General features: G+C 36.3%; 1 protein-coding gene and 1 pseudogene across 5 annotated transcripts in view; one reads left to right on the forward strand and one right to left on the reverse strand.

Moving 5' to 3' along the window:
• Window positions 1-19,897, forward strand: part of SOS1 (SOS Ras/Rac guanine nucleotide exchange factor 1) — a 147,066-nt gene that overhangs the window by 12,214 nt on the left and 114,955 nt on the right. The window lies entirely within an intron of this gene.
• LOC149747772 (ubiquitin-ribosomal protein eS31 fusion protein pseudogene) lies at window positions 6,927-12,785 on the reverse strand (annotated as a pseudogene).

Genomic DNA, 19,897 nt, shown 5'->3' on the forward strand with positions numbered 1-19,897 from the left:
TGTTTTGTTTAAGGACTTTGATAGGATTCTGATTTCTGTCCATATGTTTAATAACTTTTTCTCTTATTTATTGTAAAAAAACATATATATATAACAAAATTAATCATTTTAACCATTTCTAAGTGTAAATTCAGTGCCAAAAACTGCATGCATAAGGTTGTGCAACCATCACCACTATCTATTTCCAAAACTTTTCATCACCTCAAACAGAAACTCTGTACATATTAAGCAATAACTCCTAACTTCCCCCTCCCCCAGCCCCTGGTAACCTCTAATCTACTTTCTGATTTTATGAATTTGCCTATTCCAGATATTTCATGTAAGTGGAATCATACAATATTTGTCCTTTTGTGTATGATTTATTTTAGTTAGCATAATGTCTCATCCATATTGTATCAGAATTTAATTCCTTTTTAAGGCTGAATAATATTTCATTGCGTGTGTATACCACATTTTGTTTATTCATTCCTCTGTTCATGGACACTTGGGTTGTTTCTACCTTTTGGCTATTGTGAGTAATGCTACAGTGAACATTGGTATACAAGTATTTGTTTTGAGTTCCCGTTTTCAATTCTTTTGGGTATATACCTGGAAGTGGAATTGCTGGGTCACTTGGTAATGCTATGTTTAACTTTTTGAGGCACTGTCATACTGCTTTCCACAGCAGTCACATGATTTTACATTCCTACCAGCAATGTACAAAGGTTCCAGTTTCTCCACGTCTTCACTTATATGTTATTTTCTGTTTTTTTTTGTTTTTAATTGCCATCCTAGTCGATGTGAAATGATACCTCATTGTGTTTGGGTTTGTATTTCCCTAATGACTAATAATGTTGAGCATCTTTTCATGTTCTTAACGGCTGTTTGTATATCTTCCATGGAGAAATGTCTGTTCAAGTCCATTGCCCAGTTTAAAAATTAGGTTGTTTGTGTTTTTGTTGTTAAATGTTGGGACATCATTGTATATTCTTGATATTAGACCCTTATCGGCTATATGATTTGTAAATATTTTCTCCCATTAAAACACAACCAAAAAGCTGTCTTTTCAGTTTCTTGATAATGTCCTTTGCACAAAAGTTTTAAATTTTGATGAAATTCAGTTTATCTATTTTTTCTTTCATTGTTTGTGCTTTTGGTGTCATATCTGAGAATCCATTGCAAAATCCAAGATCATGAAGATTTACCCCTAAGTTTTCTTCTAAGAAATTTACGTTTTAGCTCTTATATTTAGGTCATTGATCCTTTTGGGGTTAAATTTTGTATTTGGTGTGAGTTAGGTGGAACTCACACCGAATACATGTGGAAATCTGTGGAAAATTCATTTCCACAGATGTGGAAATGAATTCATCCTTTTGCATATAGAAATCTGGTTGTTCCAACACCATTTGTGGAAGAGATTGATCTTTCCCCACTGAATAGACTTGGCATCATTGTCAAAAATCAATTGACCGTAGATGTATAGATTTATTTCTGGACTCTCTATTCTATTGCATTGGTCTATGAGTCTATCTTTATGGCAGTACCACACTGTTTTGTTTACTGTAGCATAGCATAGTAAGTTTTGAAATTAAGAAGTGGAGTCCTACAACTTCGTTTTTCCTTTTTATGATTGTTTTGGCTATTCAGCAATTCCATATGAATTTGAGAATTGGCATTTCCATTTCTGCAAAAAAGGCTATTGGAGTTTGATAGAAGTTGCATTGAATCTGTCGATTATTTTGGTTAGTATTGGCATCTTAATATAAAGTCTTCCTACCCATGAACACAGGATGTCTCTCCATTTATTTAGGTCTTCTTTAATTTTCTTCAGCAATATATTGTAGTTTTCAGGGTAAGATACTTCCACCTCTTTGGGTAAATCATTCCTAGATATTTTATTCTTTTAGATGCTGTTCTTTTAGTTGCTAAATGGAATTGCACTCCTAATTTCCTTTTCAGATTGTACCTTGTAGGTGTAAAACACAACAGCTTTTTGTGTGTTGATTTTTGTTCTGCAACTTTGCTAAATTAATTTACTAGCTCTGGTAACTTTCTTATGGATTCTTCGGGACTTTTCTACATATAGGATGATGTCATCTGCAAATAAAAATAGTTTTACTTCTTCCTTTCCATTTGGATGCCTTTTATTTCTTTTTCTTGTTTGATTGCTCTGGCTAGAACATCTAGTACAGTTTTGAATAGCAGTGGTAAAGTGGGCATCCTAGTCTTATTCCTGATCTTGGGGTGAAAGCTTTCAGTTTAGCTGTGGGTTTTTCATAGATGCCCTTTGTCATGTTGAGGAAGTTCCCATCTATTTCTAGTTTTAGGAGTGTTTTTATCATGAAAGGATGTTGGGTTTTGTCAAATGCCTTTTCTGACTTAATTGAGTGATCATGTGTGTTTTCCTTTATCCTATTAATGTCTATTATATTGATTTTTTTTTTAAATGTTGAATTGCTTCTGCATTCTTGGGATAAATCCCAGTTGGTCAAGGTGCTGTTTTAATATGCTGTTGGATTCAATTTGCTAGTATTCTGTTAAGAAATTTTGCATCTATACTCATAAAGCATATCGGTCTGTAATTTTCTCATGATGTCTTTATCTGCCTTTAGTATTAAGGTAATGCTGGCTTCACAGAATGAGTTAAGAACTGTTCCTTCTTCTTCTGTTTTTTTGGAATTCTTCACATGTTGGGTAAAATTCACTAGTGCTGCTGTCTGGTCCTGCATCTTTCCTTGTTGGAAGGTTTTGATTACTGAGTCAGGTTTTGATTACTGATTTCTTGTTATATGTTGAGATTTTAAATTTCTTCTTGAGTCAGTTTAGGTTAATTTGTGTATTTCTAGGAATTTGTCCATTTATTCTATATTATCTAGTTTTTCAGTGTGTAATTGTTCATAGTATTTTCTTACAATCTGTTTTATTTCTGTGAGGGCAGTGGTAATAATTTCCCCACTTTCATTTCTGATTTTAGTTATTTTTGTCTTTTCTTTTTCTTAGATGGTCTATAAAAGGTTTGTCAATTTTGCTGGTTTTTTTCAAAGAAGCAGCTTTTGGTTTCATTGATTCTGTCTGTTGTTTTTCTGTTCTCTGTTTCATTTATCTCTAATTTTTATTATTTCCTGGCTTTGAGTTTAATTTCTTTTCTAGTACCCCGATATGTAAAGTTAGGTTGTTGATATCTTTTTTCTTTTTTAACGTAGACATTTATAGTCATAAATATCCATCCAAGTGCTGCTTTTGCTGTATCCTTTAAGTTTTGGTATGTTGTGTTTTCCCTAAGTATTTTCTAATTTCCCTTAGGATTTCTTCTTTGAACCTTTGGATGTTTAAGAATGTGTTGTTTAACTTCTACATATTTGTGAGTTTTCCAGTTTTCCCGCAGTTGTTGATTTCTATCTTTATTCTTAGTCAGAAAAGGTTCTGTCTGATTTCAGTCTTTTTAAATTTATTGAGTCTTTGTTTTGTGGCCTAACATATGGCTTATCCTGGAGAATGTTCCATACGTACCTGAGAAGAATGTGTATTCTACTGTTACTGGGTAAAGTGTTCTCTATATGTCTGTTAGGATTATAGTGTTCAAGTCCTCTACTTCCTTATTGACCTTCTATCTAGATGTTCTGTTATTGAAATTGGTGTATTGAACTAATATTTCTCTCTTCAATTTGGTCAATGTTTACTTCATATCTTTTGGGGGTCTGTTGTTTGTGCGTATATGTTTATTTGTTTTTAAAAGATTTTATTGAAGTATAGTTGATTTATAATGTCGTGTTAGTTTCAGGTGTACAGCACAGTGGTTCAGTTGTGTGTGTGTGTGTGTGTGTGTGTATGTATTCTTTTTCAGATTCTTTTCCCTTATAGGTTGTTACAAGATATTGACTGTAGTTCTGGGTGCTATACAGTAGGTACTTGTTGGTTATCTATTTTATATATAGTGGTGTGTATATGTTAACATATATGTTTACAATTGTTTTATCTTCTTGATGAATTGACCCTTTTTTCAAAATAAAATGTCCTTCTTTGTCTCTTGTAACAGTTTTTGATCTAATGCCTATTTCGTCTGATATTAGAATAACCACACTAATACTCTTTTGTTTTCTGTTTTCATGGAATGTCTTTTTCCATCCTCTCACTTTGAAACTATTTATACTTTTGTGTATAAAGTGAGTCTCTATAGGCAGCATATAGTTGGATCATGTTTTTTAATCCATCCTGCCAATCTCTGGCTTTGATTGGAAAGTTTAACCCAATTAAATTTAAAGTTAATGGCTGATAAGGAAGGACCTCTGCCATCATTTTGCTTTTTTGTTGTGAAATTTTATACCTTTTTTGTGGCTCGCTTCTTCCATTACATACTGCCTTCTTTTTTTTTTTCTAATTAGTTTATCGTAGTGAACCATTCTTATTTCCTTCTCATTTCCTTTTGTGTGTATTTTTAAAAAATATTTATTTATTTGGCCACTCTGAGTCGTAGTTACGGCATGCGGGATCTTTAGTTGTGGCATGTTGGTTCTTAGTTATGGCATGGGGGATCTAGTTCCCTGACCAGAGATAGAACCTGGCAGAGTCTTAACTACTGGACCACCAGGGACATTGCTTGTGTGTATTTTTTAGATATTTTCTTTGTGGTGAATTACGTTTAATGTCCTAAATTTATAACAGTTTAGTTTGCATTGATGTGAACTTAACTTCAGTAACATACAGCTCAGTCTTACCCCCTTATGTTGCTGTCGCCACAAATTACATCTTTATACATTGTGTATCCAGTATCATGGACTCATAGTTATTTTTTATGCATTTGTCTTTGAAATCCTATAGGAAATACAGCAAAGTTAGAAACCAAATATACAGTAATACTTGTTTTTATATTTGCCAGTGTATTTACCTTTACTAGAGACCTTTATTTCATCATATGACTTTGAGTTGCTGTTTAGTGTCCTTTCATTTCAGCTTGAAGGACTATCTTTAGCACTTCTTGTAGGGCAGGTCTGATGGTAGTGAACACCCTCAGCTTTTGCTTATCTGGCAACATCTTAATTTGTACCTCATTTTTTTTTTTTTTTTGCGGTACGTGGGCCTCTCACCGCCATGGCCTCTCCCGTTGCGGAGCACAGGCTTCGGACGCGCAGGCTCAGTGGCCATGGCTCACGGGCCCAGCCCACCCTGCGGCATGTGGGATCTTCCCGGACCGGGGCACAAATCCGTGTCTCCCGCATCGGCAGGCAGACTCTCAACCACTGCGCCACTAGGGAAGCCCTGTACCTCATTTTGAAGGACAGTTTTGCCAGATATAGAATTCTTGGTTGACATTTTTTTTCTTTCCACACTTAAATATACCATCCTACTGTATTTGGGCCTCCACGGTTTCTGATAAGAAATAAGCTGCTGATCTTATTGAGGACCCCTCGTACATGAAGAGTTGCTTCTCCTGCTGCTTTTAGGGTTTTGTTTTTGACAGTTGGATTATAATGTGCCTTGGTGTGTGTTTCTTGGAATTTATCCTACTTAGATTTTATTGAACTTTTTGAATTTGTAGATTAATGTATTTCATCAGATTTGGGGTGTTTTCAGCCATTCAGCCTCAAATGTTATTTCTGTCCCTTTCTCTCTTCTCCTTCTGGGACTCCCATAATGCATGTTCTGGTCTACTTGTTATACCACAGGTCCCTTAGGTTTTGTTTACTATTTTTTAAAAAAGCATTTTGAGCATATTTAAGTCAGTTGTTTGAAAGTTTTTGCCTAGTTAGTCTGATGTCTGGGCTTCCTAAGCCATTTCTCTCAGTTAATTTTGTTCCTTTGAACATGCCATACTTTCCTGTTTTTTTGTATGCTATGTGATTTTTTTCTTTTTTTAAAACTGGGCATTTGAATACTATAATATGGTAACTATTGAAATCAGATTCTTCCCTTTCGCCAGGGCTTGCTGTTTTATTGTTTGTTTTTATTTGGTTTTGTTTTTGATTGTAGAAGGTTATCAATATGTTTGTTTAATGACTTTCATAAGTGATTGTTTTTTTTCAAACACAGTATTCCTTGGTGTGTATAATCACTGAAGTCTCTGTTACTTAGCCTGTGTTTCCATAGTATTTTGACAGAGATTTCTTTGAGCTCCAGGAGCTAAAAAAATCAACCAACCAAACAACAACAGAAACCTCTCCCAGTCTGTACAGATTGGCTCTGTGCTGGTGCACTCTTGTAACACCTTGTGAATTGCCAGTGGGACATAGCACTAATAATTAGAGTAAAATTCAGATCTATACCCTGAGATTTGTCCATTGTGCTATGTAAGATAAAGTTTTCTGGTTTTCACAAGAAAATAATTTGTATTTGGTTTAAATTAGTTGTGTCCTAGTGTTTGGTTTTTAAAACTCTTAGTTCTTGACTTAACAAGCAGAAGGTACTTTCAGAACCCTTGTTACTCTGTTCCACTGGAGAACCCAATTAAATTCAAGAAATATTTGAGGAGCTTCTGTATGCAAAATCTTGTGATTGGCTTCATAGGGTAGTAAAAGGATAAACAAGATTTTGCATCGAAGTATTTATAATATAGTGAATGATAAGATAGTTCCAAATATAGATATCATTTAAAGAACTAATATAGTATCTTCAAAAAAATAATGCAGCACAAATGTGTAAATCTTTTTAATCATTGGATAAATGGTTGAATTAACTGTGTTCTAGATATATACGCATACATAACATAACTTTGAGGAGCTAAGGCTAGGCTAAGAAGTACTCCTGAATAGATACAGGCTACTTCATTATTTCTTAAACATCTTCGTTTTTTAAAGTAGTAGTCTGTGAAATTCTATCAATTGTACTTTCATTTAAATTAACAAATATACTTTTTTATAAAATCACAAATACAGTTGACCCTTGAAACAACACAGGTTTGAACTGTATGGGTACACTTATACATGGATATTTTTTAGTAGTAAATGCTACAGTACAACACTTGGTGGTTAGTTGAATCTGCAGATGCGGTGGAACCGTGGATATGGAAGGCCTGCTCTTAAGCTACGTGTGGATTAAACCCCAAGTTGAATGGCCAACTGTACCTTTAGGAAAATTTAAGCTACATGTTGTTTACATTAGTTTATTTAGAGTGCCTTTCTCAATATCTGTAACTGAAATCACACCTGTTCATGAGAGATTGAGAGTCTTAGTGGGTGGAAAGGGAGACAGTGGGTTATTTAAGCACATTCAGTGTATTTTGGAGGGTGGCAAGGCTTTGGGCGTTTAGGACAGCATTGGCAGGTGGATTCTTAACCACTGCACTACCAGGGAAGTCCCACTACAGTGTTCTTAATTGTATTGCTACTTTACATTTTTACGCTAACATGTTTGCTATTGAACTCATCAAAATTTAATAATCCATAGTAGCCAATTCTTGAAAATACAATTAATTTATAAACTCATCTTAGTCCTTGGTAATTTTTTCAAATGTTTTTCATATTTACATTTTTATATAGTTAATATACTTTTCAATATTGAGCATGACAAATATAAAAAGTATCCTATTTCATTTTTTAAATTAAAAACCATAATGCTTTATAAAAGTTATTTTAACTTATAGAACACAATCACAAAATTCAAAGCTTAAAAGATTATACAGTGAAAATCTTCCATCTCACTCCTCTGCTCCACTGTTCTTGCATTCTACGCAGGGGCAACCAATTTACAAGTTTCTTGGGTAGAGATTTTTCCATGATAAGCTTGTGTATGTGTATATATGTGTGTGTGTGTGTTTTTGGTACACCTTTTTTTAGTACCTTTGTTTTTTTCCCCCCTTTCAGTATATTTTGGAGAGCATAGCAGTTAAGATTATCACCTTTATTCTTTTCTATGGCTACATACTATTATTTAGTTGTACTATAATTTAACTAGTCTCTTTTTTTTTTAATTAGGTCATGTCTTTTATTAACTAGTGTACAATTACTTGTCTTCTGGTTTGTTTAAACAATAGGTAAGACAACATTTGCCACAATACTGTGTGTCAAAGTGGTTCACCATAAAAACTCCAGCACCACGTTCATCTGAAGGGCACTCCCGATGAAGGTGACTGGTTTTGCCATTCTCCTCCACCTTATAGTATTTTAGGACAGCCAGCTTAACCTTCTTTCTCTTATGCTTGTTCTTCTTGAGAGTGGTGTAAGACTTCTTCCTTTTCTTAGCACCACCATGAAGTCTCAACATTAAGATGAAGAGTGGACTCCTTTTGAATGTTGTAGTCAAAGTACGTCCATCTTCCACTTGCTTGCCAGCAAAGATCAGTCTTTGCTGGTCAGGAGGAATTCCTTCCTTATCCTGGATCTTGGCCTTTACATTTTCTGTTGTATCTGAGGGTTCAACTTCAAGAGTGATGGTCATCCCTGGAAGGTCTTCATGAAAATCTGCACCTTGGCGGCAGTTCTGCCGCAGATGGCAGATCCAAAAGCTAACTAGTCCCTTATTGAGAAACATTGAGGTTACTTTCTGTCTTTTTGTATTATAAACACTTGTAGCAAAAACTTGTATATATGTCCTATCACATATGAGTGAAATGTTTCTTCTTGTCTCTTGCCCATTTTCTAATTGTTTGCTCTTTTACTGTTGAGCTTTGAGAGGTCTTTATATATTTTGGATACTAATACTTTGTTGGGCCTGTGGCTTGGAAATGTTTTGTCCCACTACTTACCTTGTCTTTTTATCCACTTTCCAGGGGCTTTCTCAGAGCAAAAGATTTAAATTTTGGTGAAGTCCAATTTATCAGTATTTTACTTGTTAAAAAATATTTATTTATTTATTTATTTTGACTGCACTGGGTCTTAGTTGTGGCACACGGGATCTTTGTTGCGGCATGCAGGACCATTTTAGTTGCAGCATGTGGGCTCCTTAGTTGTGGCATGCGGACTCTTAGTTGCAGCATGCACGCGGGATCTAGTTCCCCAACCAGGGGTCAAACCTGGGCCGCCTGCATTGGGAGCGTGGAATCTTACCCACTAGACCACGAGGGAAGTCCCTATCAGTATTTTTCTTTTATGGGTTGGTGTCAAGTCTTAAGTACTCTTTGAATATCCATGGATCCTGAAATTTTTTTCGTGTATTTTTTCCTAAAAGCTTTGTAGTATTACATTTTACATTTAAGTCCATGATACATTTTGTGTTATTTTTGCATAAGGTATGAGACTTAAGTTGAAGTGCATTTTTTTGCCTATTGATGTCCATTTGCTCCAGCACCATTTGTTGGAAAGGCAGTCCCTCCTTCATTGAATTGCTTTTGTACTTTTGTCAAAAATTGGGCATATTTTTATGGGTCTATTTCTAGGTTCTCTGTTCCATGTGTTTCTCTCTATCTGCCAATGCTACACAGTTTTTATTACTATAGCTGTAAAATAGGTCTTGAAATTGGGTAGGATGGTTCCTTTCATTTTATTCTTTTCCCAAATTAGAATTTTAGTAATTCTAGTTACTTTCCCTTTTCATATAAATTTTAGAATAATCTTGTCAATATCTACACAAAATCTTTCTTGGGATATTGGTAGGAGTTGTGTTAAACCCATGTATTAATATGAGGGAGTGGGAGAATTGACATCCTTACTATGTTAAGTCTCCCATTCCATGAACATTGAATGTCTCTTCATTTATATTTAGATTGGTTTCCTTCATCAATATTTTGCCATTTTTAGCATACAAATCTTGTGCTTGTTTTGTTAGATTTGTACCTAATATTTTGGGTTTGTGAGGTTTTTTTTATTATAATATTTTATTTTGTATGTCCATGTGTTCATTGCAAATAGAGTTGATTTTTTTACATGTTTATCTTGTATCTTATGACCTTACTGAATTCACTTGTTTGTTCTAGGTTTTTATTTTTTTGCTTTTGTAGATTCTTTGCAGTTTCTACACAATCATGTAGCTGACAAATAGGGATGGTTTTATTTTTTCCTTTCAAATTTGTGTTTTTTATATCCTTTTCTTGTTTTATTGCACTGGCAAGAACTTTCAGCACTATGTTCAATGAGTATGTTGAGAGTGGACATTATGTCTTTTTCCCCAGTTTTAAGGGGAAAGTATTCAGTCTTTCACTCTTAAGTGTATGTTAAGTATACGTTTCTGTAGATGCTCTTTATCAAGTTGAAGAAGTTCCCTCTTATTCCTCTTTATCTGAGAGGTTTTTTTTCCTGCATGAATGGGTACTGAGTTTTGTCAAATACTCTTTTTTTATTTACCTCAATTGAGATGAATTATGTGGTTTTTTTCTTTAGCTTTTTAATGTGGTGGATTACATTGGTTGGTTTTAGAATATTGGTCTAGACCTGCATCCCTGGAATAAACTCTGCTTGGTCATAGTGTATGATTCTTTTTGTATATTGCCAAATTTGATTTGCTAATATTTTGTTAAGGATCTGTAATTATGAAGGATGTTGGTCTGTAGTTTTCCTTTTTTGTTCTGTGTTTATCTGTTTTTTGTGTTTTTTTTAAATCAGGGTAATACTAGCTTAATAAAATGAATTTGAAAGTATTCCCTTCAATTCTATTTTCTAGAAGAGATTGTGGAAAATTGGTGTTCATTCTTTAAAAGTTTGCTATAATTTTCAGTGAAACCATCTGGACCTGGAGAGGTTTTTGGATGTTTTGAAATTACCAATTCAATTTATTTAATAGGTATAGGACTCTCCAAATTATTATTATTATTTTTGCGGTACGCGGGGCTCTCACTGTTGTGGCCTCTCCCATTGCGGAGCACAGGCTCCAGACGCGCAGGGTCAGCGGCCATGGCTCATGGGCCTAGCCACTCCGTGGCATGTGGGATCTTCCCGGACCGGGGCACGAACCCGTGTCCCCTGCATCGGCAGGCGGACTCTCAGCCACTGCGCCACCAGGGAAGCCCTATCCAAATTATTTACTTCATATTGGGTAAGTTGTGGTAGTTTTTTGTTTTGTTTCATTTTGTGAGAAATTGGTTCATTTCTTCTAAATCATCATTATATGTTGGTGATGAGTTGTTAGGATTAGAAAGGCTCCCCTAGACACCCGAACAGTATAAGGATGAAACATTCTTCATGGTTTTATGATGAAAATTATAATCTTTTAGCTTTATAGCTCTCTGAAGAAAATGTTCAATCAAAAGATTAAATCATACAAAGCATTTAACATTTTTAAACAGTTGCCTAATAACAAACTTTTAAAAGAGATTATTCATAGCACTAAATTATGTTTGTCAAATATTTGAATAGTGTTTCCTTACTGTCCTTTCGTAGTTGCAGGGTGTGTAGAGATGTTCATGTTTCATTCCTGACTTATTCCTTATGTTGGTAATTTGTGTCTTCACTTTTTTCCTTTGTCAATCTTGCTAGATGTTTGTTGATTTTTTTAAAAATTAATTTTTATAGGAGTAGAGTTGCTTTACAATGTTGTGTTAGCTTTTGCTGTATAGCAAACTGAATCAGTTATACGTATACATATATCCACTCTTTTTTAGATTTCCTTCCCATTTAGGTCACCACAGATCATTGAGTGGAGTTCCCTGTGCTATACGGTAGGTTCTCATTAGTTATCTGTTTTATACATAGTAGTGTATATATGTCAGTCCCAATCTCCCAGTTCATCCCACCTCCCCCTTTCCCCCATGGTAACCCTAAGTTTGTTCTCTACATCTGTGACTCTATTTCTGCTTTGTAGATAAGTTCATCTGTACCACTTTTCTAGATTCCACATATAAGCTATTTTATACAATATTTGTTTTTCTCTTTCTGACTTACTTCACTTTGTATGACAATTTCTAGGTCCATCCACATCTCTGCAAATGGCGCTATTTTGTTCCTTTTTATGGCTGAGTAATATTCCATGGTATATATAACCACATCTTCTTTATCCATTCTTCTATCAATGGTCATTTAGGTTGCTTCTATGTTCTGGCTGTTATAACTAGTGCTGCAGTGAACATTGGGGTGCATGCATCCTTTTGGTTGGTTGTCAGTTTTTGATCTCTTAAAAGAACCAACCGTTTCACTGATTTTTCTCTGTTTTTCTGTTTTCAGTTTTATTGATTTCTACTGTATCTTTATTATTTCCTTCCTTTCTCTTGCTTTGCTTCTAGTTTGCTCTTCTGTTTTTGAGATTCTTGAGGTGGAAACTTAGGTTCTTGACTTGTGGCTTTTCCTTTTGATTTGAGGCTTTTCTTTTTTTTAATTTCTTTCTCAGCACTGTTTTACCCATGTCTCACAAATTTTGCTATGCTGTATTTTCATTTTCCTTTAGTTCTATTATATGTATTTTTAAATTTCCCCTGATAATTCCTCTTTGATCCATAGATTGTTTATATAAAGTGTGTTGTTTAGAGAGCTGAGTGGCGGCCGTGGATACTCTGGGCGCCTGCTGTGCGTGTGTGTGGCCACCTGGTGTACACAGGCTCTGGCAGCAGCCACGGGCTGGCCAGACTGAGGCAATTTTCTGGATGACAAACAATGGCTCAGCACGGTGTCTCAGTACAACCAGGAGGCTGGACAGTGGATCCAATTCTGAGATGCCTGTTGTCAGGCCTGAGCTCCTGTGGTGGGAGTGCCAAGTCCAAACCACTGGACTAACAGAGAACCTCAGACTCCAGGGAATATTAATCCGTGTGAGCTCTCCCGGAGGTCCTCATCTTGGCACCAAGACCTGGCTCCACCCAACTGCCTGCCACCTCCAGTGCTGGATGCCTCAGACCAAACAACCAGCAAGACAGGAGCACAGCCCCACCCATCAAGAAAAATGAGATGACAAAAAAATATGGTACAGACAAAGGAGCAAGGTAAAAACTTACAAGACCAAATAAATGAGAAAATAAGCAACCTATCTGAAAAAGAATTCAGAGTAATGATAGTAAAGGTGATCTTAAATCTAGGAAATGGAATGGAGGCATGGATCAAGAAAATACAAGAAATGTTTAACAAGGACGTAGAAGAACTGAAGAACAAACAAACAGTGATAAACAGCACAGTAATTGAAATGAAAAATACACTAGAAGGACTCAGTAGAACAACTGAAGCAGAAAAATAAGTGAGCTGGAAGATAGAATGGTGGAAATAACTGCTGAGGAGCAGAATAAAGAAAAAAGAATGAAAAGAAATGAGCACAGTCTCAGAGACCTCTGGGACAACATTAAATGCACCAACATTCAAATTATAGGAGTCCCAGAAGAAGAAGAGAAAGAGAAAGGGTCTGAGAAAATATTTGAAGAGGTTATAGTCGAAAACTTCCCTAACATGGAAAAGGAAATAGCCAAGTCCAGGAAGCACAGAGTTCCATACAGGATAAACCCAAAGAGAAACATGCCGAGACACATATTAATCAAACTAACAAAAGTTAAATTCAAAGAAAAAAATATTAAAAGCAGCAAGGTGAAAAGCAACAAATAACATACAAGGGAATCCCCATAAGGTTGTCAGCTGATTTTTCAGCAGAAACAATGCAGGCCAGATGGGAGTGGCAGGATATATTAAAAGTAATGAAAGGGAAAAACTTAAAACCAAGATTAGTCTACTCAGTAAGGATCTCACTCAGGTTCGATGGAGAAATCAAAAGCTTTACAGACAAGCAAAAGCTAAGAGAATTCAGCACCTCCAAACCAGCTTTACCACAAATGCTAACAGAACTTCTCTAGGAGGGAATCACAAGAGAAGAAAAAGACCCACACACAAAAAAATCCAAAACAATTAAGAAAATGGTAATAGGAACATACATATCAATAATTACCTTGAATGTAAATGGATTAAATGTTCCAACCAAAAGACACAGACTGGCTGAATGGATACAAAAATAAGACCTGTATGTGCACTGTCTACAATAGACCTAGGGACACATAACAGACTGAAAGTGAGGGGATGGAAAAAGATATTTCATGCAAATGGAAATCAGAAGAAAGCTGGAGTAACAATACTCATATCAGTTAAAATAGACTTTAAAATAAAGACTGTTAAGCTGTGACAAAGTGAGAGAGTGGCATGGACATATATACACTACCAAACGTAAAATAGATAGCTAGTGGGAAGCAGCTGCATAGCACAGGGAGATCAGCTCGGTGCTTTTTGACCACCTAGAGGTGTGGGATAGGGAGGGTGGGAGGGAGGGAGACGCAAGAGGGGAGAGATATGGGAACATATGTAAATGTATAACTGATTCACTTTGTTATAAAGCAGAAACTAACACACCATTGAAAAGCAATTATACTCCAATAAAGATGTTTAAAATAATAAAATAAGATAAAGACTGTTACAAGAGACAAGGAAGGACACTACATAATGATCAAGGGATCAATCCAAGAAGAAGGTATATAACAACTGTAAATATTTATGCACCCAACATAGGAGCACCTCAATACATAAGGCGAATGTTAACCTAAAAGGGGACATTGACAGTAACACAATAATAGTGGGGGTTTTTAACAGCCCACTTACACCAATGGACAGATCATCCAGACAGAAAATAAATAAGGAAACACAAGCTTTAAATGGCACAATAGACCTGATAGACTTAGTTGATGCTTAAAGAACATTCCACCCGAAAGTGGCAGAATACACTTTCTTCTCAACTGCACACCAGACATTCTCCAGGATAGATCACATCTTGGGTCACAAATCAAGCCTCGGTAAATTTAAGAAAATTGAAATCATATCAAGCATCTTTCTGACCACAATGCTATGAGATTAGAAATCAATTACAGGAAACAAAACTATAAAAAACACAAACACATGGAGGCTAAACAATACACTACTAAGTAACCAAGAGGTCACTGAAGAAATCAAAAAGGAGGTCAGAAAATACATAGAAACAAACTACAACAAAAACACGACAGCCCAACACCTATGAGACACAGCGAAAGCAGCTCTAAGAGGGCAGTTTATAGCAATTCAATCTCACCTCAAGAAACAAAAATCTCAAACAATCTAACCTTACACCTAAAGCAACTAGTGAAAGAAGAAGAAGAGGAGGAGGAGGAAGAAAAAGAAGAAAAACTCCAATGTTAGTAGAAGGAAAGAAAGATTAGAGCAGAAATAAAATAGAAATGAGGAAGACAGTAACAAAGATCAATAAAACTAAAAGCTTGTTCTCTGAGAAGATAAACAAAACTGATAAGCCTTTAGCCAGACTGATCAAGGAAAAAAGGGAGAGGTTTCAAATCAATCAAATTAGAAATGAAAAAGGTAAAATTTCAACTGACACTGAAGAAATACAAAGGATCATAAGAGACTACTATAAGCAACTATATGCCAATAAAATGGACAACCTGGAAGAAATGGACACATTCTTAGAAAGGTACAACCTTCCAAGACTGAACCAGGAAGAAATGGAAAATATAAACAGACCAATCACAAGTAATGAAATTGAAACTGTAACTAAAAATCTTCCAGCAGGGGCTTCCCTCATGGCACAGTGGTTAAGAATCCACCTGTCAATGCAGGGGACACGGGTTCCATGTCTGGTATGGGAAGGTCCCACATGCTGTGGAGCAACTAAGCCTGGGCAGCACAACTACTGAGCCTGCACTCTAGAGCCCAAGAGCCACAACTACTGAAGCCTGTGTTCCTAGAGCCTGTGCTCTGCAAGAAGAGAAGCTACCACAATGAGAAGCCCACGCACCACAACAAAGAGTAGCCCCTGCTTGCCACAACTAGAGAAAGCCCGCACGCAGCAATGAAGACCCAACGCAGCCAAAAATAAGTAAGTAAATTAAAACAAAAAATCTTCCAACAAAGAGAAGTCCAGGACCAGATGGCTTCACAGGCAAATATTATTAAACATTTAGAGAAGAGCTGACACCTATCTTACTCAGGCTCTTCCAAAAAATTGCAGAGGGAGGAACACTCCCAAACTCATTCTACAAACCACTATCACCCTGATACCAAAACCAGACAAAGATATCACAAATAAAGAAAATTACAGGCCAGTATCACTGATGAACATAGACGTAAAAATCCTCAACAATATGCTAGGAAACAGAATCCAACAACATATTAAAAGGATCATACACCATGATCAAGTGGGATTTATCCCAGGGATGCAAGGATTCTTCAATATATGCAAATCAATGTGATACACCATATTAAGAAATTAAAGAATAAAACCATATGATCATCTCAATAGATGCAGAGAAAGCTTTTGACAAAATTCAACACCCATAAGTGTGCATAGAGGGAACCTACCTCAACATAATAAAGGCCATATATGACAAACTCACAGCCAACATCATTCTCAGTGGTGAAAAACTGAAACCATTTCCACTAAGATCAGGAACAAGACAAGGTTGCCCACTCTTGCCACTCTTATTCAACATAGTTTTGGAAGTCCTAGCCATGGCAATCAGAGAAGGTAAAGAAATAAAAGGAATCCAAATTGGAAAAGAAGAAGTAAAACTCTCACTGTTTGCAGATGACATGATACTATGCATAGAAACTCCTAAAGATGCCACCAGAAAACTACTAGAGCTGATGAGTGAATTTGGTGAAGTTGCAGGATACAAAATTAGTGCACAGAAATCTCTTGTATTCCTATACACTAATGATGAGGGACTTCCCTGGTGGTCCAGTGGCTAAGACTCCGTGCTCTCAAGACAGGGGGCACTGGTTCAATCCCTGGTCAGGGAACTAGATCCCACATGCTGCAACTAAGAGTTTGCATGCTGCCACTAAAGATCCCGTGTGCTGCAACAAAGATCCCGCATACCACAACTAGGATGCGATGCAGCCAAATCAATCAATCAATATTTTTAAATTAAATAAATAAAAGATAAAGTTTGCCTATACACTAACAACAAAAGTTCGGAAGGAGAAATTAAGGAAACAATCCCATTTACTATTTCAACAAAAAGGATAAAATACCTAGGAATAAACCTAGCTAAGGAGACAGAAGACCTGTATGCAGAAAACTATAAGACACTGATGAAAGAAATCAAAGATGACACAAACAGATGGAGAGATACACCATGTTCTTGGATTGGAAGAATCAATATTGTGAAAATGACTGTACTTCCCAAAGCAATCTACAGAGTCACTGCAATCCCTATCAAACTACCAATGGTATTTTTCACAGAACTTGAACAGAAAATTTTACAATTTGTATGGAAACACAAAAGACCCTGAATAGCCAAAGCAATCTTGAGAAAGAAAAATGGAGCTGGAAGAGTCAGGCTTCCCAACTTCAGACTACACTACAAAGCTACAGTAATCAAGACAGTATGGTACTGGCACAAAAACAGAATATAGATCAATGGTACAGGATAGAAAGCCCAACGATAAACCCATGTGCTTATGGTCACCTAATCTATGACAAAGGAGGCAAGAATATATAATGGAGAAAAGACAGTCTCTTCTATAAGTGGTGCTGGGAAAACTGGACAGCTACATGTAAAAGAATGAAATTAGAACACTCCCTAACACCATACACAAAAGTAAACTCAAAATGGATTAAAGACCTAAATGTAAGACCGGACACTACAAAAGCTTTAGAGGAAAACATAGGAAAAACACTCTTAGTTACAAATCACAGCAAGATCTTTCTTGAACCACCTCCTGGAGTAATTAAACTAAAAACAAAATAAACAAATGGGACCTAATTAAACTTAAAAGCTTCTGCATAGCAAAGGAAACCATAAACAAGATGAAAAGACAACCCTCAGAATGGCAGAAAATATTTGCAAATGAAGCAATTGATAAGGGCTTAATCTCCAAAATATACAAAACAGCTCATGCAACTCAATATCAAAACAACAAACAACCCAATCCAAAAATGCGTGGAAGACCTAAATAAACATTTCTCCAAAGAAGACATACAGATGGCCAAGAGGCACATGAAAAGATGCTCAACATCACTAATTATTAGAGAAATGCAAATCAAAACTACAATGAGGTATCACCTCATACTAGTCAGAATGGCCATCATCAAACATCTACAAAGGATAAGGGTTGGAGAGGGTTTAGAGAAAAGGAACCCTCTTGCACTGTTGGTGGGAATGTAAATTGATACAGCCACTATGGAGAATGGTATGGAGGTTCCTTAAAAAACTAAAATAGAACTACCATATGACCCAGCAATCCCACTCCTGGGTGTATACCCTGAGAAAACCATAGTGCAAAAAAGACACATGGATCCCAGCGTTTATTGTAGCACTATTTACAATAGCCAGGACGTGGAAGCAACTTAAATGTCCATCAACAGAGGAATGGATAAAGAAGGTGTGGTACACATATACAATGTAATGTTACTCAGCCATAAAAAGGAATGAAGTTGGGTCATTTGTAGAGATGTGGATGGACCTAGAGTCTGTCATACAGAGTGAAGTTAGTCAACAAGAGAAGAACTAATATCATATATTAACGCATATATGTGGAATCTAGAATAATGGTACAGATAAACCTATTTGCAGGGCAGGAATAGAGAGGCAGATGTAGAGAACGGACATGTGGACACAAGGGGAAGGGGAGGGTGGGATGAACTGGGAGATTAGGATTGACATATATACACTACCTTGTGTAAAATAGTGGGAACCTGCTGTATACCACAGGGACTTCACCTCGGTGCTCTGTGATGACCTAGATGGGTGGGTTGGGGGAGGTGCGTGGGAGAGGTCCAAGAGGGTGGGGATATATGTATACCTATAACTGATTAACTTTGTTGTACAGCAGAAACTAACACAACATTGTAAAGCAAGTATACTGAAATGAAATGAAATGGGTTATTTAGTTTCCAAGTGTTTCGAGATTTTCCTGTTAACATTCTGTTATTGATTTCTAGTTTGTTTCTATTGTGGTCAGAGAACATATTCTTTCTGATTTCAGTTCTTTTAAATTTGTTCAGATTTCTTTTGTAGTCCAAAATATATCTTATTTTGTGTTGCTTGGGCACTTGATAAGAATGTGTTTTCCTCTGTTGTTGTATGGAGTGTTTTACGAATGTTGAATAATTCTTGTTGGCTGATGGTGTTGTTGAGTTCTTTCAAATTCTTGGTGATTTTCTATCTAGTTGTACTAATTGTTCAGATAAGGGTGTTGAATTGTTCAGCTGTAACTGTTGATTTGTCTCTATATTCTGCTTTCAGTTCTATCAGTTTTTGCTTCACATTTTAGAGATGTGTTGTTTGGTGGATACACATTTGGGAATGCTATGTCTTCTTTTTTTTTTTTCCATAAAGTAAAGCCTTACTTCTTTTTTTGTTTGTTTTTACTTTATTTATTTATTTATTTATTTATTTATGGCTGCATTGGGTCTTGGTTGCTGCACATGGGCTTTCTCTAGTTGAGGTGAGCGGGGGCTACTCTTTGTTGCGGTGCGCGGGCTTCTCATTGCAGTGGCTTCTCTTGTTGCGGAGCATGGGCTCTAGGCATGTGGGCTTCAGTAGTTGTGACTCACGGGCTCAGTAGGTGTTACTTGTGAGCTCAGTAGTTGTGGCTCACGGGCTCTAGAGTGCAGGCTCAGTAGCCGTGGCGCACGGGCTTAGTTGCTCCGCAGCATGTGGGATCTTCCTGGACCAGGGCTTGAATCTGTGTCCCCTGTATTGGCAGGCAGGTTCTTAACCACTGTGCCACCAGGGAGGCCTATGGGAATGCTGTGTCTTCTTGATAGGTTGGCCTTTTCATCACTGTGTAATGTCCCTTTCTGTCCAATAAATTTCCTTGGTTTTGAAGTCTACTTTATCTGGTATTAATATTGCCACTTCTGCTTTCCTTTGATTAATGCTTGCATGATATATATCTTTTTCTGTTCCTTTACTTTTATCCTATTTATATCACTATATTTGAAGGGACTATCATGTAGATGGTACATGGTTAGGTCATGTTTTTTAATCCACACTGTAATCTCTGCTTTTAATTGCTATGACCATTTTCATGCAGCGTAATTATTGCTGTGTTATGGCTTAGCCTGTGGGGGTTTTTTTCTATTTTTTATTTAATGGAAGTAT

Source organism: Delphinapterus leucas, chromosome 13 (genome assembly GCF_059928025.1).
Source record: "Delphinapterus leucas isolate spDelLeu-1000000601 "Yukka" chromosome 13, BTC_Dleu_Yukka2, whole genome shotgun sequence".
Classification (NCBI taxonomy): Eukaryota; Metazoa; Chordata; class Mammalia; order Artiodactyla; family Monodontidae; genus Delphinapterus; species Delphinapterus leucas.